We start from the raw sequence: 23,234 nt of genomic DNA, 5'->3' as shown, positions 1-23,234 counted from the left end.
CATTTCATTCCCTTGCTTTTGTGTTTAATACATTTTTATTTCATACTTCAATGTGTGGTATTCTCTCTTTGGTTTCATGCAGGTCACGATGTGTGTTTTCTCAATCACATGCACCCACTGTGTGTGTGTGACGGAAATGTGTTGATGTGCATACTTTTCATTTGGGATGTATCATGTGATTGGGATTTCAATGTGGGGTGGATGTAATACTTGGTTGTGTGTTTGGACTGGGGTGGCGTGGGGTGTAATTTGGGTGGCCATAAGGCCCATGATTGTGGATCATGATGACGTGTTGGGGGGGACATGAGTCAGGGCCTGCTGGCAGGTGCCTGTCACTGCTAGGTGGGTGGGGGCACAGGGGGACATGTGTCGGTGCTCACTTGTGCATGGTGACATGTGGGCTGGCTGGGGGGCATTGCCGGGGTGGATGGGCTGCCGGCAGGCCATGGCCAGGGGTGCAGGGTAGTCCCCTGTGTTGTCGGCTGCCTGCAGGGCCTGGGGACAGGGGAGAGGGCACACCTGGGTGGACACACACTGCCAATTCGCATTGGGGCACCCCAGGAATACACGTACCCCTCCTGTGGCAGCGAAAACGTGTGTTAAACTCCCCACGCACCACTCTGAATACACGTACCCCACTCGGCCAAGGCCTATCACGTGTAAAACGTCCCGCGCACCCCCGAAATACACGTACCCCTCTGGCGGCAGCAAAAGCGCATGTAAAACGCCCCGTACACCCTTCTGAATACACGTACCCCACTCGGCCCAGGCCTATCGTGTGTAAAACTCCCCGCGTACCCCTCAGAATACACGTACCCCACTTGCACTAGGCCTATCGCGTGTGATACTTCATGCGCACCCCCGAAATACACGTACCCCACTCGCACAAGGCCTATCATGTTTAAAATGTCCCGCGCACCCCCAGAATACACGTACCCATCCTGCGGCAGCAAAAACGCATGTAAACCTCCCTGTGCACCCCCCAGAATACACGTACCCCGCTCGCACTAGGCCTATCGTGTGTGATACTTCATGTGCACCCCCGAAATACACGTACCCCCTCGCACAAGGCTTGTCGTGTGTATTACTTCCCATGCACCCCTCAGAATACACATACCCCGCTCGCGCAAGACCTATCACGTTTTAGACTTCCCGCACAACCCCAAAATACACGTACACCTCTCGCCCAATGCCTATCGCGTGTATGACTTCCCGCGCACCCCCTAAATGCTCTGTACTGGCCCTGTGAACTAGTGCAGGGATAGCACAGCCCTTTACACTGCATTGGGGATTTCAATGCCTTATCCTTGCGCAAGGGGCATTTTTGGGGGCATAACTGGCGCTGCGGGATGTTCTCTGCGCCAGTAATCAAAATGGCTTTGATATTCCATGAATGCGCGGTGTGCCAGAATGCTGTTTAGTGCACATGGCTGGCGCACACTGGCGCACGCTACCTCTCTGCTCTGCTCGCGTGCACTGCCTCAGCGCTGAAATCTATGAATTACCCTGTAAGTCTTCTGGATTGCTTGATAACGGGTCCTGGAGACAATGATTTTCCATGCTCTGCTTCAATTAGTTGTTCTATAGTTTTTGATTTATGAGAAATTCAATTGTTCTGATCCCTGTAAAGATGACAGTAACCCAAAAACCAACCAATACAAATAAAAGAAAATCCAAATAACCCCTTCACCTTTTTGCAAGGGAAAACAAGGTTTATTACAAAAAGGCATCAGATGGTTCCATGAAACCAAACTGACACAGGGCTCGTCACGCCTTAAGAACTTACCGGTTATATAGCATGAAACTGCAAAATCTGAATGCATACGTTACAATATTATCCCACCACCCACATTAGCTACCACCTTTATAACTTGCTAATATCCCCCTATAGTATCTGGACTGATTGGCCACACCTTATCTAAACCCATTCCCATAGATATGTGGCCCACTACACCATCACTAGTGATTCCAGGTATGGGATTGTTCCTCAAACACATTGATACATTAATGAATCATGACTGTCACGTGATGTGCACCCCTCCCATCCAAAGATATTCAAAATAATCTGGTAAAACCAACTCGGCTTTGATAAGAGGATAGTACTTCTCAAGTTGCACCCCAACCTTCTACTAAATGTATTTGCATCACCTCTGCTCCTCCTATCCCATATCATGGAACGTTCCAGAAACAGCTCTCCCTTATCTCCTTCATACCCCAGCTACCCAGCAATGACATGACCAGGGCAGGACTCTTGAGTCTGAATGTCTGCGATTTTATTTTTTTTGGTTATGCATGTATTTATAATTTAAATGGGATGACCGCTCTTAGGTGGGGGCATTAGTGCTCTAAATCTTCGCCTGGACCATTGCATTACAAACCGCATGCCGTATCTCATGAATTTGTCCTTCAAAGGGCTCATCCCTTTCTGCTCTCCCCACAGATAGCATTCCGATCCCACCAAGTTCCTGCGCTGCAACTGTATACAATTAACGTTTATCAGTATTCAACGGGTACCTCTAACCTCGGCTTCTCTCATGGGGAATGGAACAGGGATTTGTTTAGGGACTGAGCCAAACAAAGCTAAAAGTCCACATTAGGGTCAGCATTCTATTCTGTTAATTGTGTACTAGTCCTTAACATCCAAGATGGCGAACCTTCTGCCAAGTTAACACACTGACCTCACTTTTGCCATAGTACCTCTCTGACTCCATTTTCCACCTAGTTCAGCTCTCGTCTAACACCTAACTGGAAACATAACTTTGTGTACTACTTCTAATCACAGGGCCGACGCCACACTCTGTTATCTATAACCTCTGCAAGTGCAAAATTAATATGTTTGTTGTTCCTTCTGTATTGATATATGTGTGAATCTAATATGTGTCAAACTTATACTTAGCCTTAACATTGTTGCCTGGCTGGGGCACTGTACGTGCATTCAAACATTTCCTCCTTTAGTTAATGCTCCATCACTGCCTCCTTTCTTCTATAGGCATCATCTTTGGGTACCTACACACATGACATAAACTCTCCATATTCTTCTGGGGTACCTGTCATAAAGCAACATCCTCCATCTCCTGCTATATAAACACAGTGCTCTACACAGTTCTTGGATTCTGTTGCGGGTGTGGTCAATGCAACCAGGGGTCCAAAATCCTGCTCTATTTTCACCATCCTTGGTTTTATAGCTATGTCCCATCTATCAGTCTGGGTGTACTTGTTTTTTGTGACAGGAGGAGCTCTACCGGTTGTTATTAGCAAAACATCTCAGGATCATCTGGCATGAACAAAAAAGCATAAGCAGAAAAAGCACAATGAGAAAAATTTACTTTACGGCTATTTCTAACCACGATGAGGCCCACGAAACCATTGAATTGAACAAGTTATCAGAATGTACTCCTGCTTCTTTTTCCATGACAATCCTCAGGTTATGAAGGGCCCCTATCACATGGGTCAAAGAGCCATTGTCTACATAATTTGGGGAGTTGAATATTCAACAAAACAGACTAATTTTCTTGCAAAGACCCCTCTCCATAGCCATGAGCAAATCCAGAAATTATCGGTTCTGGAGAGTCATAAGCCTGATTGCCCGTAATGCAGTCTTTATTGAATTAAGACCCTGCTTCATCTGGTTCACCAACTGAAGCATCTCCCACCTGATGATCTGTAGACACTGGCCAATGGATGTAGTCTGGATACCTGGCACCAAAAGGTTCAGTTTTGGTAAATAATTTATACTGATCTCGAATCACCTTTAATTTGTCAGATGAGTCTTTAGACAAATAGTTGGATCTTTTCTGACGACAAAGTCTTGGTGAGCGGTTGAATGAGGACTTAGATATTTCCTGGGGCGGCATATTTATAACAGTTAGATGATTATCAGGAACTACCCAAACCATTCAGTGCAACGTGTTAAGTGAACATATGCTCCTCCATGATGGCGGGAGGTATAGGTATACGTATTGCCCACAGACTCAATAGGCATCCATCAACCCTGCTGTGCCATTGCTCAGGTGAGGAATGAAAAGTGTTTTATTGCAACAAATGTTCGTTCCTATAAGTCTAGTACAATTTCTTTGGAAAGAAAAGGAATACTCTGCTGGCCTTTGTACTTTTGCTGGGGTCTCACTCAACTTGATCCATGTCAATTTTGATACGTGATTGTTAGGGAGAATTCTCATTTATGGCTAATTTCCCTCACCTAGTGAGTCCCTCAGCAGTTTTGCTGGATTACTGGGGTTTATGTTTTTCCACCTGGTAAGAGTGTGAGCTTTTTTCCCACTCTTACATATGTTTTGCCATGTGTATTTCTACTTTTTGTGTGATCTTGGGCTCTGGAGCCATACCACTGCATGAGCCCCATTTTTTGTGTGTGTTACACAGCACCTTCAGTGCAGTTACACCGGGTTGTCTTCGAGACTTCCACCTGACTCCATTTTTCTGGGGCTGACTACTGTCCCCCAGAAACATGTAAAGTTGCCATTAACTTTATGTAGTTGCTTTAAAATGCAGACCCAGTACACCCCATCTTACATGGAGTATTAGAAAGGGTTAGTTCCTGCCCCTTTTTGTCTGTGCCTCCTGGAGCCTTGTTTTGCTGCCTTAACATTAAGACTTGGCTGGTGGCAGTGGTCTCTACCCTAACTTTTCTACCGTGATTATAGTATATAAACGTGGTACTGTTTTAGGCTATTGTATTAGCCTCGAACATAAACCCTCTTGACCAAATACATTTTAGTTTGGCTCCGGTCGGGTTTAGTCACCATTTCATTTTGTTAAAGTCCTTCTTGTGTTTTACTTTTCGCAGCAAACCAGGTTTGCCTTCTTTGTTCGCCGTCCTTTGGCAGGCTTCTGCCCAGAATCCCTCCTTTGGCGTCTGGGTGTCTAAGTGGGCTGAATGTGAGGAAGGGGTTTAGTAACCCCCTGTGCAGGGTCTCCTTGGAGACCCAGGTCGCACTTTGTGTCCATTGGCTGAGGTGGTTGTCCGGGCCGGACAGCCCTCTGCTGGGTGATTGACAGCCAGGCTGTGTGAATGGGGGATTTTGGCATAAAAGGCAGGACTCCTGGGCTGGAAGTGAGAGTCGCCACTGAAACTGCAAGAACCAAAGAGAAGCAGAGAAGAAGACGGCCGCTGCAACTCCCAAATCCCGGTGAAGCCCTGCTGCAGTTTTGAGCTATCTATCCTTCAACAACAGAGAAGATCCAGTCCGGAGTCTTCTTCCCTTGAGCCTGGTTGGATCAACCAGCTCGCCTTCAACAGCCAGAAAACCCTCTTCTGGGTCGAGATCACTGCGCACAGCTGTAGTGGTCCGGATAGCCATCAGAAGAGCCCTCTCCTGTTTTACAGGAGCAACCTTTTATTCACTGTTGCTTCGCTGCTACTGGCTTCATCCCTGGGTAGTGCAGATCGCCCCAGACATCCTCCTTCTTGTCCCCGCGACGGAAGCTTCAGGAACCATGACTCTGCAGGAACTACCAGGAACAACTGCCGTAGCACCAGCTTTCTTCATACAAATAAGGTACTGTGTCCGTTTGGTCGTTCTCTCCGTCCGACCTTGAGGAATCGGGGTGAACCCTTTTCCTTTACGAAGGCTTGTCCTTTCTTCCTTCCCTCTTATAACTTTTGCTTCCCTTTGACAATATCCAAGTACTCCTGGCAATCGTTAATTGTTAATCGTGAACTGTTCTAACTGTGTGATCCTCGACAACAGGATTTCTGTTCCATTTGACATTGCGCAGGCCTATTGACTTTTATCTACCTTTTAGAAAGTGTCCTCTGTTTCTATTTGCCTTGACAAAAGTATTGCCTATGATTTTTATTCCCTATTCCCTTGTTTTAATTCTTTGTTTTAGTGTGTTGTACTTCGGGTGTATTTCTTCCCGCGGGTACGCTTTATTTTCGTAAGACCGAACTGTCATTCGTGTCAAAAAGTGATCGCGTATTAAACCCTGGTAACATATTTCTTTCGAAACACTGGTCTGTCAAAATCTAGTGCTTGAATTTACCTAAACAAGAGGAATTGGTTGTGTGTAGTATATTTCAAGTGTGGTTTTATTTAATAGAAGTGAAGTGTTTTGTGAACAGATGGTTTAAAAATAAATGTACTTATATTTTTTAACCAGAAACCTTGATTCAGTGTTTGTTTGAGTCACAGCAATTGTAGTCCTTTGTGTAATCTCTACTACTGCTCATTTGCTCTTGAGATAAGTCTGGCTGCTCAGCCATTGCTACCACTTTACTGTGTAGTACAGGCTTGTACCAAAGGTGAACTTGTACTACCACTTGTAGTCTTAATTGTGTGCAGTGGTCCCTAAGGGCACTGCATATGATTCTGCCTAACAGTGATTTCCCCATGTTCTGCCACAATACTGACTGACGTGTGCCTTTACATCTTTTGAGAACCCCAATAGTTACCTCACTGCACAACTCACTTCTATTGCCACCCATCTATTGTTGGAAAACAATCTTCCTTCCATTTTCAGCAATGGTCCTATTTTACAATGGGCTTATTCTTTCTTCATGGCACAATCCTCTTCATCTCTGTCCTTTATTCCTAATTGGACTGTGTGCCCTTGGAAAAGATGGTGTACTCTGCATAGATACTCTAATATCGGAAATGACGGGTTTCAAGGACGACACATTGCGAGAAAGAGTTAGGAGAATGAACAAAGATCTAACTAATTTCTCCCATGAAAAAGCCTTCAAATACACTCAAGACAACTGTTTCCTACAAATACAGAATGATAGCAACCAGTCAGGGGGCCAGAAGAAAGTTCACTTTAGAACCACATCTATCAGCTCTAGCAATGGGAGCTCCAACAATGACCCTACTCCCAGACGAGGACAATCCAACCGCAAACCCAGAGGCTCAGGTAATAACTATCGGGGCAGAAGTAACAGCAGTAACTTTCAAAACAAGATCGCCACCTTGCAAAATCATCCAGCTCCTTTTTTAGAGAGGAACCCGGAGGATTGGAACTTCGAGCCTCATGTAACGAGAAGCATGCAGGCATTATTGTGAATTTATCATCATATAGGCCGATGGAGACTGAAAGGAAAGTGATTGAACGTGGTATGGGTTTTGTTCCGACTAACCTACATGACCCATTCAGTTTTTGTCAGGAATTTTTCAACTTCATGCGTAAAATTCACTTGTGTCAACATTTCAACGGCACTAATTATGAACCTGACCCCTCAGACACCGGGCTTCATAACAAATCGACATACTGTATCCCTAGTCATGCACAGAGTGCTGAAGCTAAGGTATGTCAGACTAATGTACTACACAACCTAAATCTACTCAAGAAAAAGTCCAAAAAGAAATCCTCCTTTCACAACATGAGTTCTCAAGAGAACATAGCCATGAAAAACCTTCTGGACAATGAGACCATCATAATCCGCAAGGCAGACAAAGGTGGGGCTATCGTCCTACAAGACAGGGAAAAATATGTCAGCGAGTGCAACAGACAACTATTAGACCTAAGCTGCTAATGTTCCTGCTTGTGGGTTCTTGTTTCCCTCTTCATTTCCACACACTTTCTTTCCCACAACAATAGCCTCTTGGGCCATTGATTTGCCCTCTTTTATAAAGGCACGGTATTAAGACCGTATCAAGCAATCTTGTCTTGATTGGTAACCATGATTGCATTAGATAAATGGTAACTTTTCCCATTTCCTTACTGTTTTCAGATAATCCATAGTGACACTAGCTGCCACATTGTGGACACATCACCAACCCGATATTAAGCATCTTGAGGATTGTGAAGTGTGTTTTTGGTAACACTCTCGTGAGTGTTGACGCCATACTAATATTGTTATTGGTATTAATAGGAACTTTACCTTGTCTTGTTTTAGCTGCATTTTTTACATTGTTAACAGCAGTGTTTTGTTTGTTACTTGATGTTGACAGTCCCTGACGAATTTCCTTGCACAATCTTTGCACCTGTGACATTTTGGAAAGAAACATGTTGGTATGATTTGTATGTATGTGGGTGAATGAGTAATGGTGAGTTTGAATGGAGTGTTAGATTAAGTTGACTAGCGTATTTTGCACAGCACGTGACACTTTTATTACACCACTGACCCGTTAGGCCATCGTGATTCAATACCTTTGACCTAACGTTTTACTGTCTGTAACATCTTTTGCACTGTTTATATCTATTTCAGTTAGCACTATTGAATTAATTGTGTATCTTCAATTTGTGTTGAATTTCTTATGGTGACCATCGGCACCTTTCAAGTATTTATTTTAATATGATAATAAAATGTTCTATTTTTTGAAGTTAGACCCATTGTGTACTTCTGAATCTAATGTAGCATTAGCACCAAGTGGTCATGTTGGATTCTGGTCTCGCTCATGGCACCCTATTGTGAAAACAGTTTCAATAGCTTGCCTAACACTAATGTTTGTTGATAAAGGTGAAGAACCTTAATGAGGGCTGGTTAGCAGTGGGCAGTGCCACTCCCTCAGCTTCCTTTTTGTGTGTAATGTACTCTGCACAGGGCCAGGTGTACTAAACATTGGGCTATGGAGTGCAACAGACAACTATTAGACCTAAGCTGCTACTGTTCCTGCTTGTGGGTTCTTGTTTCCCTCTTCATTTCCAACACACTTTCTTTCCCACAACAATAGCCTCTTGGGCCATTGATTTGCCCTCTTTTATAAAGGCACGGTATTAAGACCGTATCAAGCAATCTTGTCTTGATTGGTAACCATGATTGCATCAGATAAATGGTAACTTTTCCCATTTCCTTACTGTTTTCAGATAATCCATAGTGACACTAGCTGCCACGTTGTGGACACATCACCAACCCGATATTAAGCATCTTGAGGATTGTGAAGTGTGTTTTTGGTAACACTCTCGTGAGTGTTGACGCCATACTGATATTGTTATTGGTATTAATAGGAATTTTACCTTGTCTTGTTTTAGCTGCATTTTTTACATTGTTAACAACAGTGTTTTGTGTGTTACTTGAATTTGACAGTCCCTGACGAATTTCCTTGCATAATCTTTGCACCTGTGACATTTTGGAAAGAAACATGTTGGTATGATGTGTATGTATGTGGGTGAATGAGTAATGGTGAGTTTGAATGGAGTGTTAGATTACGTTTACTAGCGTATTTTGCACAGCACATGACACTTTCATTACACCACTGACCCTTTAGGCCATCGTGATTCAATACCCTTGACCTAATGTTTTATTGTCTGTAACATCTTTTGCACTGTTTATATCTATTTCAGTTAGCACTACTGAATTAATTGTGTATCTTCAATTTGTGTTGAATTTCTTATGGTGACCATCGGCACCTTTCAAGTATTTATTTTAATATGATAATAAAATGTTCTATTTTTTGAAGTTAGACCCATTGTGTACTTCTGAATCTAATGTAGCATTAGCACCAAGTGGTCATGTTGGTTTCTGGTCTCGCTCATGGTACCCTATTGTGAAAACAGTTTCAATAGCTTGCCTAACCCTAATGTTTGTTGATAAAGGTGAAGAACCTTAATGAGGGCTGGTTAGCAGTGGGCAGACATTCCCTCAGCTTCCTTTTTGTGTGTAATGTACTCTGCACAGGGCCAGGTGTACTAAACATTGGGCTATGGATGTCAGTATAAACAACTTGGGTGCACCCATCACATCAGGTATCAAAAAGCACACATAGCAGCTCTTGTTTGACCTCTCCCTCCCCACTTTGCACATGTGATTATACCACATGTTGTCCAACTCAGGGTGGTGCACATCTGTGACAATGTTCACTAATACCCATTTACACTGATTATATTCAATTTCTGCCTCAGTTTCCCTCCTTCTGTCATCCCCGAAGATACATCTGTGTCATTTTCATTTCCACACCCCCTTTATATTCCCAACCAAATAAATAACTGCAAAGAACAATATAGAAACTCCAAAAAGAAACAACATACACAACATAACTTATATATTACACAAAACATGTAGTGTTGAACCTGCAGAGGGATAGATAAAAACAGAGAAACATGCCGAAAAATCCATACTTTTCATCACATGATAGGAGTTGATCAATTGTAACAGTATGGGAAAACGTACTCCAAAGTATACTTTAATATTACTCAGGAACTGTTTCATTCTTGCGAGAAGGTGGAGCAGTGCTGTGTGCTTTCCAAACATTAGTTAAGTGGTCCCAGTACTGCAACTCCTTCACACAAACAGCAAATGGTGCACAATAGACCACCTTTATTGGTTCTGGGAAAAGGTGGTAGATCCAGCGCCAGATGAAATTCCTGACAAACACTTTGTCCCGTGAATACATTTGAAGTGGAAATACATTCACTGTATCTGCTGGTGACACCTCAGCTGTAGCTTCTCTTCTCTAGAGCAATATGACAAGACAAAATCTTTATACTTTTAGTGAGATCCCTCAAATACCCCTGAAACTACTCCTCTAAAGCTCCTGCTGTAATGAGAGCATCAGATGATGTGCATGTAGGCATGAGAGTCATGTGCATTTTTCTCCCGCCAGAATCTCATGCGGGGACAAGTGGTGATCCTTGCTTGGCTGTGTTCTCAAGCTAAACAAAGCCAGAGGGAGACAATGCAGCCAATTCCTCCCTAGCCTAGTAGATATTTTCAACAGTTTACTCTTCAACAGTCTGTTTAATATTTCAACAGTTCCATTGGCTTTGAGGTGATAGATTGCGCAAAGGTTGTGCTTTATCCCTAATAGGCATGCAATCTTTTTAAATAATTCATTATAAAAGTGAGTTCTGATATCAGGACATCACATACCTCCAGTGAGGAAAAGCCTTCCATGCCCGAAGTTTTTCTGGTTATTTTTCATCGGGTTTTGTGCAAGTACCAACCTCAATCCAATGGGAAAATAGATATATTACTACAATACGGAAACCGTAATTACTGCACCTGTTAAGCATGTCCACAGTATCAATGTGGAGTTCCTGGAAGAGTCCAGTTGGATGAGGCAATGTGCTGCGCAGCATCCTGATAGTCTGTCCAGTGCTGTAAAAATGACACGTAGTACAATTTGCCACACATTTGTTGGCATACTCCTCCAGACTGGGGGCAGACCAGCCCTCCTGAAAATCTGCTGCAATGTGCTGTTTTGAAACAAGCACTGAGTAATGCAGTTGCTCAAAAGCAACCATAAGCAATCCAAGTGGTATTACTACTTTGCCTGTAATATTCTGTCTCTATATCAAATTGGTCAACAATGTGAGCACCCCCTTTTAACCCACAACTCTTTCTCTTACTGGGGTGAATGATGTTGTAGTGCAGATATTTGCTTGATTGGTACTGCTGTGTATGGGATTGCTAGCTGCAACTGTTGATTTGCCACCTCAGGACATGTGGTGAAAACTGGGTCCTTTAAATAGGGCACATTTTTGGCAACCTTGTCTGCTGTATCATTGCCAAGTGAAATGGGGTCTGTATTATGAGTGTTGGAGTGACTTTAACCACTGTTATTAGTGTTGGGTGGAACAAAGCATTCATCAATCTCTCTAACAAGGCCACATGCTGCACATGTGTTCCATCTGACCTCCACAATCCCCTCCTTTTCCATCAGGACAATCCTGAATGTATGGTGGTGGACACATACATGGAGTCAGAATATATAGTAACTAAACATCCTTGTGATGCTTCTAATGCTTCAATGAATGCACTAATTTATGCTGCCTGGGCCGAATAATGTGTTGGTAACCTTTTTTGAACCTCATATTCCCTGTCTACAAGACACACCACTGTTGCGCCTGTGTGTCTCTGGCCAATCTCCTGATCAATCCTCAATGGCCATCAATGAAGAGGGCCTCCCCTTCCTCAAATGCGTCCTCCCTTTTCATGTTAAATCAGCTTCAGGACCTTCATATGTGATGCATTTATGCATTTTGTCCTCTTCTTCAACAGGTATTGCAATAAACGTGTCAGGGTTCACTCTACGACACCTCACAATGTCAATGGATGGGATTGACAAAATTAATTCATATGCTGAGACCCTTTGTGTGTTTAGAATGGATATACATTGCTCAAGAATTGCAAACACGGCATGCTCTATATATAATGTCACTGAGCAACCCATATTGATTGATACAGAATTTTCAATGGCAAAGATTGCAGCAGTCACTGACTGGGAATTTACCCAGCATCACTGAATCTAATATACCACTGTAATATGCCAGGGGTTTGTGTCCCAGGGATGTATGCTGAGCCAGCACTGCAGTCATGACCTGGCCATTGGCATGTGAGAATAAATAAAAGGATTTTGTGCAGTCGCCATTGCTAGCACTGGAGTATTACTTATGGCATTTTTTTGTTTCTGTACACATATTATCATTTATCCTGTCCATGTGAGGGCACCTTTGCTTTTCTATGCTTCTTTGATTAACTGCAGTAGAGGCTTTGTGTAACTGGAGTAGTCAAGAATGCATGCTATGCAATAGTTAAACAAACTGAAAAATGGTTGCATTTATTTGACCATACTGGCTGTGTTATGTTCTGTACTGCAGCTCCTCTTTCTGGTCTTACTCTTTTCCCTACACATGACATTTTTTCCCAAATACACAACCTCTTTCTCACAATATAATATGTTTTCCAAATTTACTTTGTATCATTTGTTCACAAGCAGGGGCAACTGTGTAATTGAATCTGCTCTGCATAGTTCCTCTGTCGTGTTGCACTCTAGGAGCTCATCTATATACCGAATGGTGTAATCTGAACATGTACATTACCCACATGCATATCGAGAACTTTTATGAAAATGCTTTGGGACTCACAGTGCCTCTGAGGAAGTCTGGTGTGTTGGAACCTTTGCCCACAATAGGTAAACACAGTGAGATATTGAGAATAGCGGTGCAATGGGATGGAAAAGAATGCATTTTTTCAAACCAATGATGAGGCCTCTGTAGGATCTGAGGGCATCCTCACTTCTTTCCCCAATATATCCTCCTCTCATGGGGCCATGGAAAGGCCCTCGCTTTTGGATACTGACCCTGGGTGTGGATATGCGAGGGAGGATCACCTGGCTGGAGGAGACTTGGGGAGTGGGGATGAGACACAGTATCCTCCCATTTCCCTTCCACAAGGAATCAGATGTCCGCCAAGCCTTTATAGAGTGTTATGAATCATGTTCCTATATTTCCAGAAAACACTCTCCTAACACACATCAGTCCGGTACTAAGATGAGTAGGAGGCAACACAGAGCTATACATACCTCTTGTATTAACTCGGACATCCCCAAACATCCCTCTGGCACTGAGACGAAGAAGAGGGCTATGGAGGAATACAAGTGGAACAACCAGATAGGCCCACCCAATTGGTTTTGCCTTAGTCAGGAACATGGAATTAATGACCCACACCTGAGGTCACTTAACACTCTAACAGATGTAAAATACTTCACTGAATAGAGCAAAGTGGAACGGGATGGAGAGCAGGGAACCGGAGACAGAGGAGCAGGGAGATGTGTCATGCAGGAGAGAGAGACGCTGAGGCCAGTTGTGAGAGGATCTGGAAGTCCTGATATCCTCCTTATCGGGTAGACACAGAAGGAGTGGTGGTACGGCCAATAACCATAGCTGCCGTGGCAAACCAGGAGAGTGAACAGTGCCCTCTATGGCTGCCACAAGGAAAAGGCAAAGCTTATGGACTCCAGGAAGCAGAATGAGGAGCGTTAAGAGTCCCATTGTGAAGGACAACAAACAGAAGGGAGCTGTTGTGTGCAACCGATGAGTCGAAAACTGGGCAACACTCCTAGCTGGGCACTTCGGGAACCTGTAACAGAGTCACCTTTTGAATACCGAACTTTGCATCGAGAAATAAAGACGTTTGCAAACCAATATAGGATATTGAAAAGTATTGCCTACAGTCAAGGGGCATCTATGAATCTGTAGAATGAAAACTGTGGTATTGAATATAATGCTAACATTGGAAACTGTGTGAAACAAGCATTGGTAAGAGCCATTGGCCATTGGAATCTGTGTGCTATGAGAAACCAAAGAATGGCAAGAGCCATAGAAGAGTGTGAAGTGGCAACAAGTAAAAAATGGCCAAACAAGTAGTGGTAAAGCAATAAAGAAATTTGAAAAATGAAGCATCCCTTCTCCTGGCAGGCGAGTAAACCAGGAACCACTGTAGAAGTGAAGTAGTGGCATTGTGCATATCCGAAACTGATAAGACAAACAAGGAAGGTAGGAAGGTGTATCGGTTCTGTGACCTGTAATGGGTGGACCATGTGGTCTGACAACTGTGCCCAGACCGAGGACACCCACCTACTGAAAATCCCTGTAAGAGACTTGCTGAGAAACCTGTGATTGAATATAAAGGAAGTTTGATGTGAAACAGAAAGTAAGGAACTGAAGTTATGAAACATGTAAAGAATAACCAAACCAGAAGTGCTGGGGAGAGTCACTGGAAATTGTATTGTGAAGAGGAATCAGAAAGCTAAGGGAACACCATGGCATTGTAAATGGTCTTGAAGCTAGGGGAACAAAGCTCCCTTGTGAGTCTGGTGCTGGAAGGTCAGAGCATTTCTTTTGAATATATATTCTATTTCAAGCCAGGAGCCGGAAGAAGCTCATAACTTTTACTTTGAACACTTATTCTTTTGACTTCGAGGATCCCACACAGTGTATACAAATAGATATGAGGCAGGTGTAGGTTTTGGACCCAGACAGTTATTTCATTTCATCTTCCTTTACGCAGAATGTCTTAGTTTCATTTGGGTAGGGAAATCCCACCTTAGCATAGGCCAAGCTAGGCCTTTTTCCAAGCCTTATTGTTTAGTTAAAAAAAAACTCTTACAAACTTTAAACAGTCTAACTTCATTATGCCTTTACAAGGGATTGTGGCAAGGGTTTGGCATTTCCTGGAAATTCAGCTTCAACAATATATTTTAATGGATGTAAGCCCTGTATCATCCTCCAACTTGAACCTTTCACTTTGTTGACAGGATATATTGCTTTTATACCTGGGGACTCTGATAGTACTAGGATACCATACTGCCATAACACCACAATTGTCTAATGTATTCCCTCATCAGCTTCTCTTGATAATGGATACTGTCGTACTCGGGGTAACACTGTTCCATGTTTCAACTTAATTCATACTGCTTCTATGCTCCTTAAGAGCCCTATATCATGGAGATTGTCCATCCATAAGACTTCTTGTAGATAACCAGGCATACTTTTGACAATAAGTATACAACAAGCATTTCTATGTGGGATCATTATCTGACATGTGAAACCTCCAGTATCATTTCACCATCAAACTGTTGTCCATCTGACATCCAACTCAATGGTTGTGCCGGGTCGATACACAAAATGATATGCCACTCATGCCTCTCCTCGACAGTCCCTATTAACAGTACCTTGTAGTCAGCAATCATTACCCCATCTAAGTCTGGCATAATAATAGTACTCGGGGCATAGACTTGGGGAACTGATGGCCTAACCAAAATTCAGAGGCCACTCCCCATGGTTTGTTTCTGATACCTGGCACCCAACTCAACAACATGATAGCTCCATACATAAACAAGTCCTGGTGCAATGTTATGTTATTCAATTCTTGTATTGCGCAACACACCCGTAGGCCTCAGTATTTGTATTCCCCTTGTAGCGCCGTCACTGTACAATGCTCATGTTATTGCCAGATCCCTAGCATAACAAATTCTTGGTGTGAAACATACTACCCCTTCCCCCGTAAATGAAATTGTCATATTTAATTTGCTTAACATGTCTCTACCTAACAAGTTCACTGAGGTTGCAGTTGGGAATAGTAACGGCGCTAACACATTTTGAGTACCTAGCTTGATGGGTATGTCTTCTGTAATGGAACCAAATGTATTGCCTCAGAGAACCCCTGCATGTCCATTACCTTTCGGGATAAGTGGAAGTGCCCTTCCTGTATGCATGATTTTGTTATACCTGTATCAACCATGAAAATGAACAATGTGTTGCCTATCTCCACACCACCAGGGGTTCCTCTTCTGGGTTGGCAATGATTGACAGGACTGGGCATGTCAGGGTTGTCTGGGTGCTGTCCTAATCTGGATACGTTTTCAACCCTGGAATACAAAGGGGTTTACCACCCACCACACTCACCCCTGTACATTACGACAATGTGCTGTGTGGCAAAGTACTGGCTATTGAGCATACACTTGTCTACTATTTGACACTGGCGATTTCATCTGTTGTGGTGCTGGCGTCTGATATGGATAGTGGTGCTGTTGTCTCTGCTTCAGCACCTGTACAGGCCCAACCCCATGCGGGGCACTTGGAGGACTCATTCTGTATGTGACCAGGGCCGATAGTCTGCTGGGATAGACACGGGATCATGTGCATATGCTTGCCTGTTCCTACACTCTCAGGCAATATTAATCATTTTCCCACATGACCAACATGTTCCTGGTTCACCAAATCTCTGCCCCATTCCTCCAAATCCTCCTCCTCTACTCCCTCGTCTGCCTTGAAATCCCTGTATTCCTCATAGGTAACCTTACCCGATAACCTCCTTGATAACCTCTGTTATCTGGGTAGCCTTGATACCCTACGGTCCACCCCAGTGCCGTTCTAATTTCGACTGGGGTGGGCCCATAATCACTGCTCCTTCTGTACTCAACTTCACTAATTTCTTTTGTACTACCTTTGCCTCCTGCTTCTGGATGTTATCTAGCACTTCCTTCTCCTTCTCCTTCTGTTAACTGCAATGGTGTACTATCATTGCCTGAATTTCTGCCCATCCCTTAGCCTCTATCCCCACTACCATGTCTAATTCTTTCTGGACCTCTTTTGGAAGTCCTCTTTAACATATGATACAATATTGCTAAAGTCCTATCCCATTGTTCCTCTATCTCAGCCACACTCTAGCTTGACAATCGTTGAAATGTGCCTCATCATGATTGTCAGCGCCCATTCGTACCCATGGATAACCCCCTTTTTTCCAAATATCATCATCCTGGTCTCCTAATAACACAGCAAACAGGCTTTTCATATCTCCTAACGCTAGTGTAATTCCTGCGGTTTGTTTTTCAAGTGCATATATTCACTTGCCTGCTCCTGCTGCGAGCAATGGCAGTGCCTCCATCAAATTATTTCTGTCCATATGTGACCTTTATGTAACAATGGAAATTGTGTTTCCACCTGCTGTTAAAGTTCTTCTTCCTCGCTTCCCCTTCACTGCTATTGGCCTGGTCCCACTCTCAGTCGTAGACCCCTCAAACTATCTACTCTTGTTGTCACCCTGGGTGGCATCTAATCTCCCTGTTCCTCATCTGTTCCCCATTCCTCATCCTCTGCTACTCCTGCATCAACATCTGATCTTATTTACGCATAATGTAAACTTTCCGCCCATGGTAGTCCCTGTAAGAGGATTCAATTCAGCACTACAGCCAAGTTAACGCCTAGTCTAGAATACTGAATGAAAACCCTTATTGAGATATCTTTAGGTCCAGTTCATGCGTTCTGGATGACTACCCTTGTATAACACCCCTCTCTTGGAATCCCCCTGACCCCACTGAGCCAAGAAGTAATTCTGTTTTGCAAGTTTAAAAGGTTTATTTGATAATTTACAATGTATATTATATCACGCTTTATAATAAATTAATAATTGAATAGCACACTTAATCTGATATGATAAAGATTGACAACAGAGAATCTGGCACTAGCACACTTCTTTATAATTACTAAGGAGTTGAGATGAAATGGATAAGGTAGCACACTGGTAATTAGGAACAAAAGTATAATGTGGTAGAGGATGCTTTATGTAAGATCAGGTGGATGCAATATTCAATGAATGCAGTACAGAAAATACTCAATATGATTTCAACCAAACAATGTAATCACTTTTCTCTGGCTATTCACTCCCCCCCTCTTTATGCAATGCAAGGGAATGGGAGGAAAGCACACAGTTCTCAGAAATGCAATCAATGTAATCAGTTCAATCCAGCAAGCTTAGACAACAGAAAACAGATAGGAGTTTTGAAATCACAGGCCCAATGCTTTGATATGTGCTAGCAATGGATGAGAATTATGCTGGAAATGCTTTTTAATTCCTTTTCAGAGGTTCAGGATGAGTGGTATCTAGTTAATATTAGTCCAGGCTCACACTAGCAATGATGCAGGGATAGTTAGCAGGTTAAACGAATTTCTGGCAAATGAAATCAGGCAGCAGCAGTTTTTTTACATGTGAAGAAATTGCAAATCGCGGCAAAATTCGCGGATGCGCCGAGCGCTATTACAAAGGAACCGCAAGGACTATCTCTACCGTTTGGGGTCCTAGGAAAGCCTGGGATCTCAGCTTCCAAATGAAAGTTATTGCAAGTCTCTAGCCCAAACGGTTGCGGAGATATGAGTAATTTAGTAAAGGTCGTTTTTGGTTTTGTAAATTTTAAACGCACACTTTTTCAAAATGACAAATTTTACTAGAAATGACAGGTGACAGATAGGAGGCAGTTCTACTTAGGTTAAATAGATTGAATTAGATGAATTTAAACTAAGAGATGTGTTCTGAGTTTTGCTAAGTACTCACAAGAGATTTTGAACAGGAAAGCGACTTGGTCACGATCTTCAGTCTGGTCAGGTCTTTCCGGATTCTGCTCACAGCGCCTGGTCTGGTCTCGGCTAGGCACAGCACTGCTTTCTCTCTGGTCTGGTCTCTGCTAGGCACAGCACTGCTTTCTCTCTGGTCTGGTCTCTGCTAGGCACAGCACTGCTTTCTCTCTGGTCTGGTCTCTGCTCTGGATAGATTGAAGTCTCTAGTTTGGCTTTCTGGAGTTTGATGGAGGTAAGTATGGATTTTTCCGGCAGGGCTTCCAGCGGCAAATGAAATTGAATGTCTCTATGTGTCCTGACTCTCTGCTTTTATCTGTTTCTTGAGAATGGGTGTGTGTGTTGCATCACTAGACTTGCCCCTCTCATTCGTCATTGGTCAGGCTTCCATTCCTCCGCTTGATTGGCAAACTGAACTGTGAGTCAGATTGATGTCATTTTATGATCTCTTGAAACAACCTCCCTTATCATCTGTGCACCCAAATATATATATGATCAAAATCCATACTTCAGAGTTACACAGTTGTTTGAAATTACATATACATGGTGTGGCTGAATTTAGCCATGTCTATGTCCAAATCTGCTCATTCTCGGAGCTTGCATTCAAAGAGTGTACATAATTGACTTTTTAACTGCTTTTTCAATTTCCGACATGGACCCAACTTTACATACATGTGTGCAGGGGGTAGGGACATTAACTGATGAAGTTTCAGATTTTTAACATGCACACATTTAGAGTAATATCCACTTTTCCGCTAAAACCCCCCTGAACATACCACCGGTTCCTACCACGTCTTAAACTGTGGGCAGAAAAATCACAAGAATTATGGTATCATTTATAAAATTTTCACATGTCCGCACTATGAATTATCCCCCTTTTTATAAAACCATATCCTTGCTGCAGGGGTGTGTCTTTTCAGGTCACATGGTACAGAAACCAGTCTTTCCAGTTTCTGCCAAGCCAGCTTGCTTCTCACAGGCAGTGCCCCTCCCAGCTTCTCCAGGAGGAAGCCACTTTTTACGACGTCTGTAATAAAAACCTTTGCCTGAGTGGAGAGGGCTTTGTTCACTCTCTGGCAGAGCACAGGAAATTCAATTATCAGATAGATGGCATATCCTTAGTGTGGGCAGCAAAAGGAACATTGGCCTGGGAACATAGTTGTGACTCAAGTTTCACTCCTGATGGGATCCGTTGCTAGGCAAAATCAAGTTCCTTAAGCCAGACCTTCAGCTAACTTTTTGTTGCTTTTAAAATAACTTGTAATTTTACACATGCAGCTAGAATGCTGATTCTAAGTGCAAAACTATGACATTTCAACAGTTACAAAGGCATGTGACACCAAACATAGGTCACTCATTTAATTTAACATTTTCGATTTTGGTGGTTTTAAATCCAGTTGCAGTTAGGCTTAAGCTGCTGACTCCATAGCATTTTTGTTATAAGCATTGTTTTTGGGCTCTTCATTTCCCAGATTTTGTAGGCACACAAAACTCCATTCTGCCAAATGTCTGCTGGTGTTCAGTGAATATTTTGCACATGTTGCAAGGTTTGAAATAGGCATTTTGCTTGCCTTCAGAAAAACACACAGTGGGTTTTAAAACGCCGGCTTTTGGATAGTGGTGAGTACTGGTACTGCACCCATTTTTGGGATTTTCTTGGATTAATGCATTCTAAACAGGAATGGTTCTTACATGGTAGTAAATCCTTGCTTAACATTGTTTTGATGGGGCTCCTTACAGTAAGATGGTTATGTGGAACCCCACAAAAAGGGTTGAATCTTTAAAGTGGTCCAATGAGTCACGATTTCAGCAACTTTTTGACATCAGTAAAAGTGGATTTTGTTAACAAAGACCTTTCTTTACCCTGGTGGGTGGCAAGTTAGGTAACCATTTTGGTGTGCGCACAACTGCGCAGCTTTCCTGGATTTCGGCGCACATGTGGGTTTTCCGCCATCTTGAATTTCCTAAGCCCACAGCACCAAATGTTGTAGCAGGGTAGCTTAAACGTGGGTCAGGACACCCTATAAGCCCCCCCACGTGACTGCACTTTGAGTTTGGGTCGATGGGGAGTCGCGTGCCCAAGGGTTTTGACCCACGCACCGGTCTGTCCGCATAATCTTCTTCCTCTTCTGTAGATGGCACAGTTCAGCATCTTCTTCTCCATCCGGTCAGATCGATCAGTTCTCCTCGCCGGTCCTGATGGGAAGATTGGGCGGTACCCCGGGCCCGTTGTGTCTTTGCTCCCGGTCTCCGGATCGTCCTTCTTGGTCATCCTTCATGGTTTCATCTCTCCTAGGATGATAAAGGAAGAGCGGCAATATCTACTCATAGACGATTTTTTTTTTCCACCACTGTTGAGATAGTGGGGCAGCATATGCATTTCATTGTAACGAAATATTACATTCTTATTTTGAAAAAAAAAAACAGCATCACTAGAGACAGTTTCATGTAAATCACAATATTTTAGAGACTAGATGTGGTAGGTTTTATGATTGGAACTGAATTAGTCTGATACAGTACCCGCTAGGATTCCAGAGGATTCCTCCAGTTGTTGCAGAGTGTGCCTGGGATGGCAACATTTCAACTGGTTTATGTGGACCCACTTGTCTTCCCCCTCTGCCGAACCACCTTTGGGGATGCGGATCTTGTAGGCCACAGGGGAGATCTTATCGACGATCTCAAAGGGTCCCTTCCATGTAGGCAAAAATTTGCGCTGCTTGGCCTGGTTCCTTTGGAAGTTGTATAGATAGACCCGGTCTCCCACCTGATATTCCTTCCTGGAAGTTTTCAGGTCATAATGGGTCTTCATGCTATCAGTCGATCTTTCTAGATTCCGCTGAGCATAAGCAAAAGCATGTTGGAGGTGTTTCCTTAAATTCTCTACATACTCATGAGTAGTGGAGGCATTTATCAGTGTCTGCTCTTGGGTCCTGTAGAGCAAATGCTGCGGAAGCACCATCTTGCGCCCAGTCATCAACTCAAATGGTGACATTTTGGTTGCAGATGAAGGGGTAGATCTGATGGCCATTAGGACCAGAGGTAATCGGATATCCCAACTTGGCCCAGAATCTGCCACAAACTTCTTTAATATGCTCACAATTGTCCGGTTATATCTCTCTACTGCCCCAGAAGAAGCTGGTCTATAAGCAATATGCAGCTTTCTCTTGACCCCCAGTATCTCCCACATCTTTGTCATTACTTCACTGGTGAAGTGGCTACCTCTGTCTGACTCAATCCTTTGAGGTAGACCAAAACGGGAAAAGATGTGGTTAATCATCAAGGCAGCTGCAGTTTCTGCCTTGCAATTTGGGGCTGGGAGACATTCCACCCACTTGGTAAACAAGCATGTCACAGTCAACATGTACTTATTCCCCCTAGCCGAGCGAATCACAGGGCCTACAAAGTCGATTTGTAAATCTGACCATGGCAGTGTCATTCCCCTCTTTTGGAGAGGCGCTCGGTGCGTGAGAGATGATGGCTGAAACTGTGCACACACAAGACACCCCTTCAAGTATTGGTCGAGGTCCTGCCCCATGTGTGGCCAGTATGCAACCTCTCTTAAGATTTCCAATGTTGTGTGAAACCCCCTATGACCGGCGGTGGCCGCATCATGGGCGTGACTTAACATCAGGCTTCGGAATGAGGTAGGAACCACCCACTGATCGTGGCCAGCTTTGGATTTCCTTACCAGCAAACCGTCTTGAATCCGGAACATTTTGGGACATTTCATCAACACTCTTAGGTCCTCTTTCCCAATGTAATCGGTATCCGTCAGGGGAAAGTTCTCAGGGTCCTCAAGGTGCTGGTAAAATTTACCAATTATTGGATCCCCCTTCTGAGCAGTAATCAAATCAGCATCAGGGGTCTCCTTACTCCATTGTGCAATTGAGAGGTCGTTGTGAGCATTTGTCTGGGACCTAGTGATGGCAGTGACCTGGATTTCCCCCAACAGGGACTCAATCTCAATTTGATCCCCTTGGATGGCCCCGGTTTTGGCCAGCTGATCAGCTAAGTCATTTCCAGTTTTGTCTGGTCCCTCTACTTTGGAATGACCCTTAATCTTCTTCCAATAGATGGTCATCCCATTCGATGTGATCAGATCATCAATGTTTTGGATCAACTTCCCATGTTTCAAGGGTTTGTTGTTAGCACATACCATGCCTCTGGTCTTCCAATTAACCAGGTGCTCCACGAACCCGTTCCGTACATAATCCGAATCTGTGATTATGACCAGTTCGTGGAGTTGATGCTGGACAGCAGTGAGGATGGCCTGATGCACAGCCATCAATTCTGCCACCTGACTACTTCGGGGACCAATTTTGTATCCAGCGGAGGGTTCTGGGGACTCATTCACCCATGCATTCCCTACGCCGGCCACCAGTTCTTTCTCCCCGTTGTTGTCGACATGGTAAGAGCATCCATCCACATACACAGTGGGCATTCCCTCACACTTGTCTTCTTCAAAGACTTTGTGGGGGGAATTAAGGTATGCCTCCATGTTGTCCTTTATTTTTAGACTTTCGTCCTCGAGACAGTTTTCTCTGGCACAATCATGCAAGTCAGCCAGACCTTGCGCGAGGGGACTCTTCTTGTTTTGGCCATATCTGACCTCCACAGGAAAGCCTTGCATTGACAGAATCCAGGAAGTAATTCGGGAATTACTCACATTTCCGGCCCGGATTCTGTCACTTTGGAGATATTGCAGA

This window comes from Ambystoma mexicanum, chromosome 5q (genome assembly GCF_040938575.1).
Source record: "Ambystoma mexicanum isolate Mex_15411 chromosome 5q, UKY_AmexF1_1, whole genome shotgun sequence".
Taxonomy (NCBI): domain Eukaryota; kingdom Metazoa; phylum Chordata; class Amphibia; order Caudata; family Ambystomatidae; genus Ambystoma; species Ambystoma mexicanum.
The sequence above is the reverse complement of the archived record's forward strand: the minus strand, read 5'-3'. Positions refer to the sequence as shown.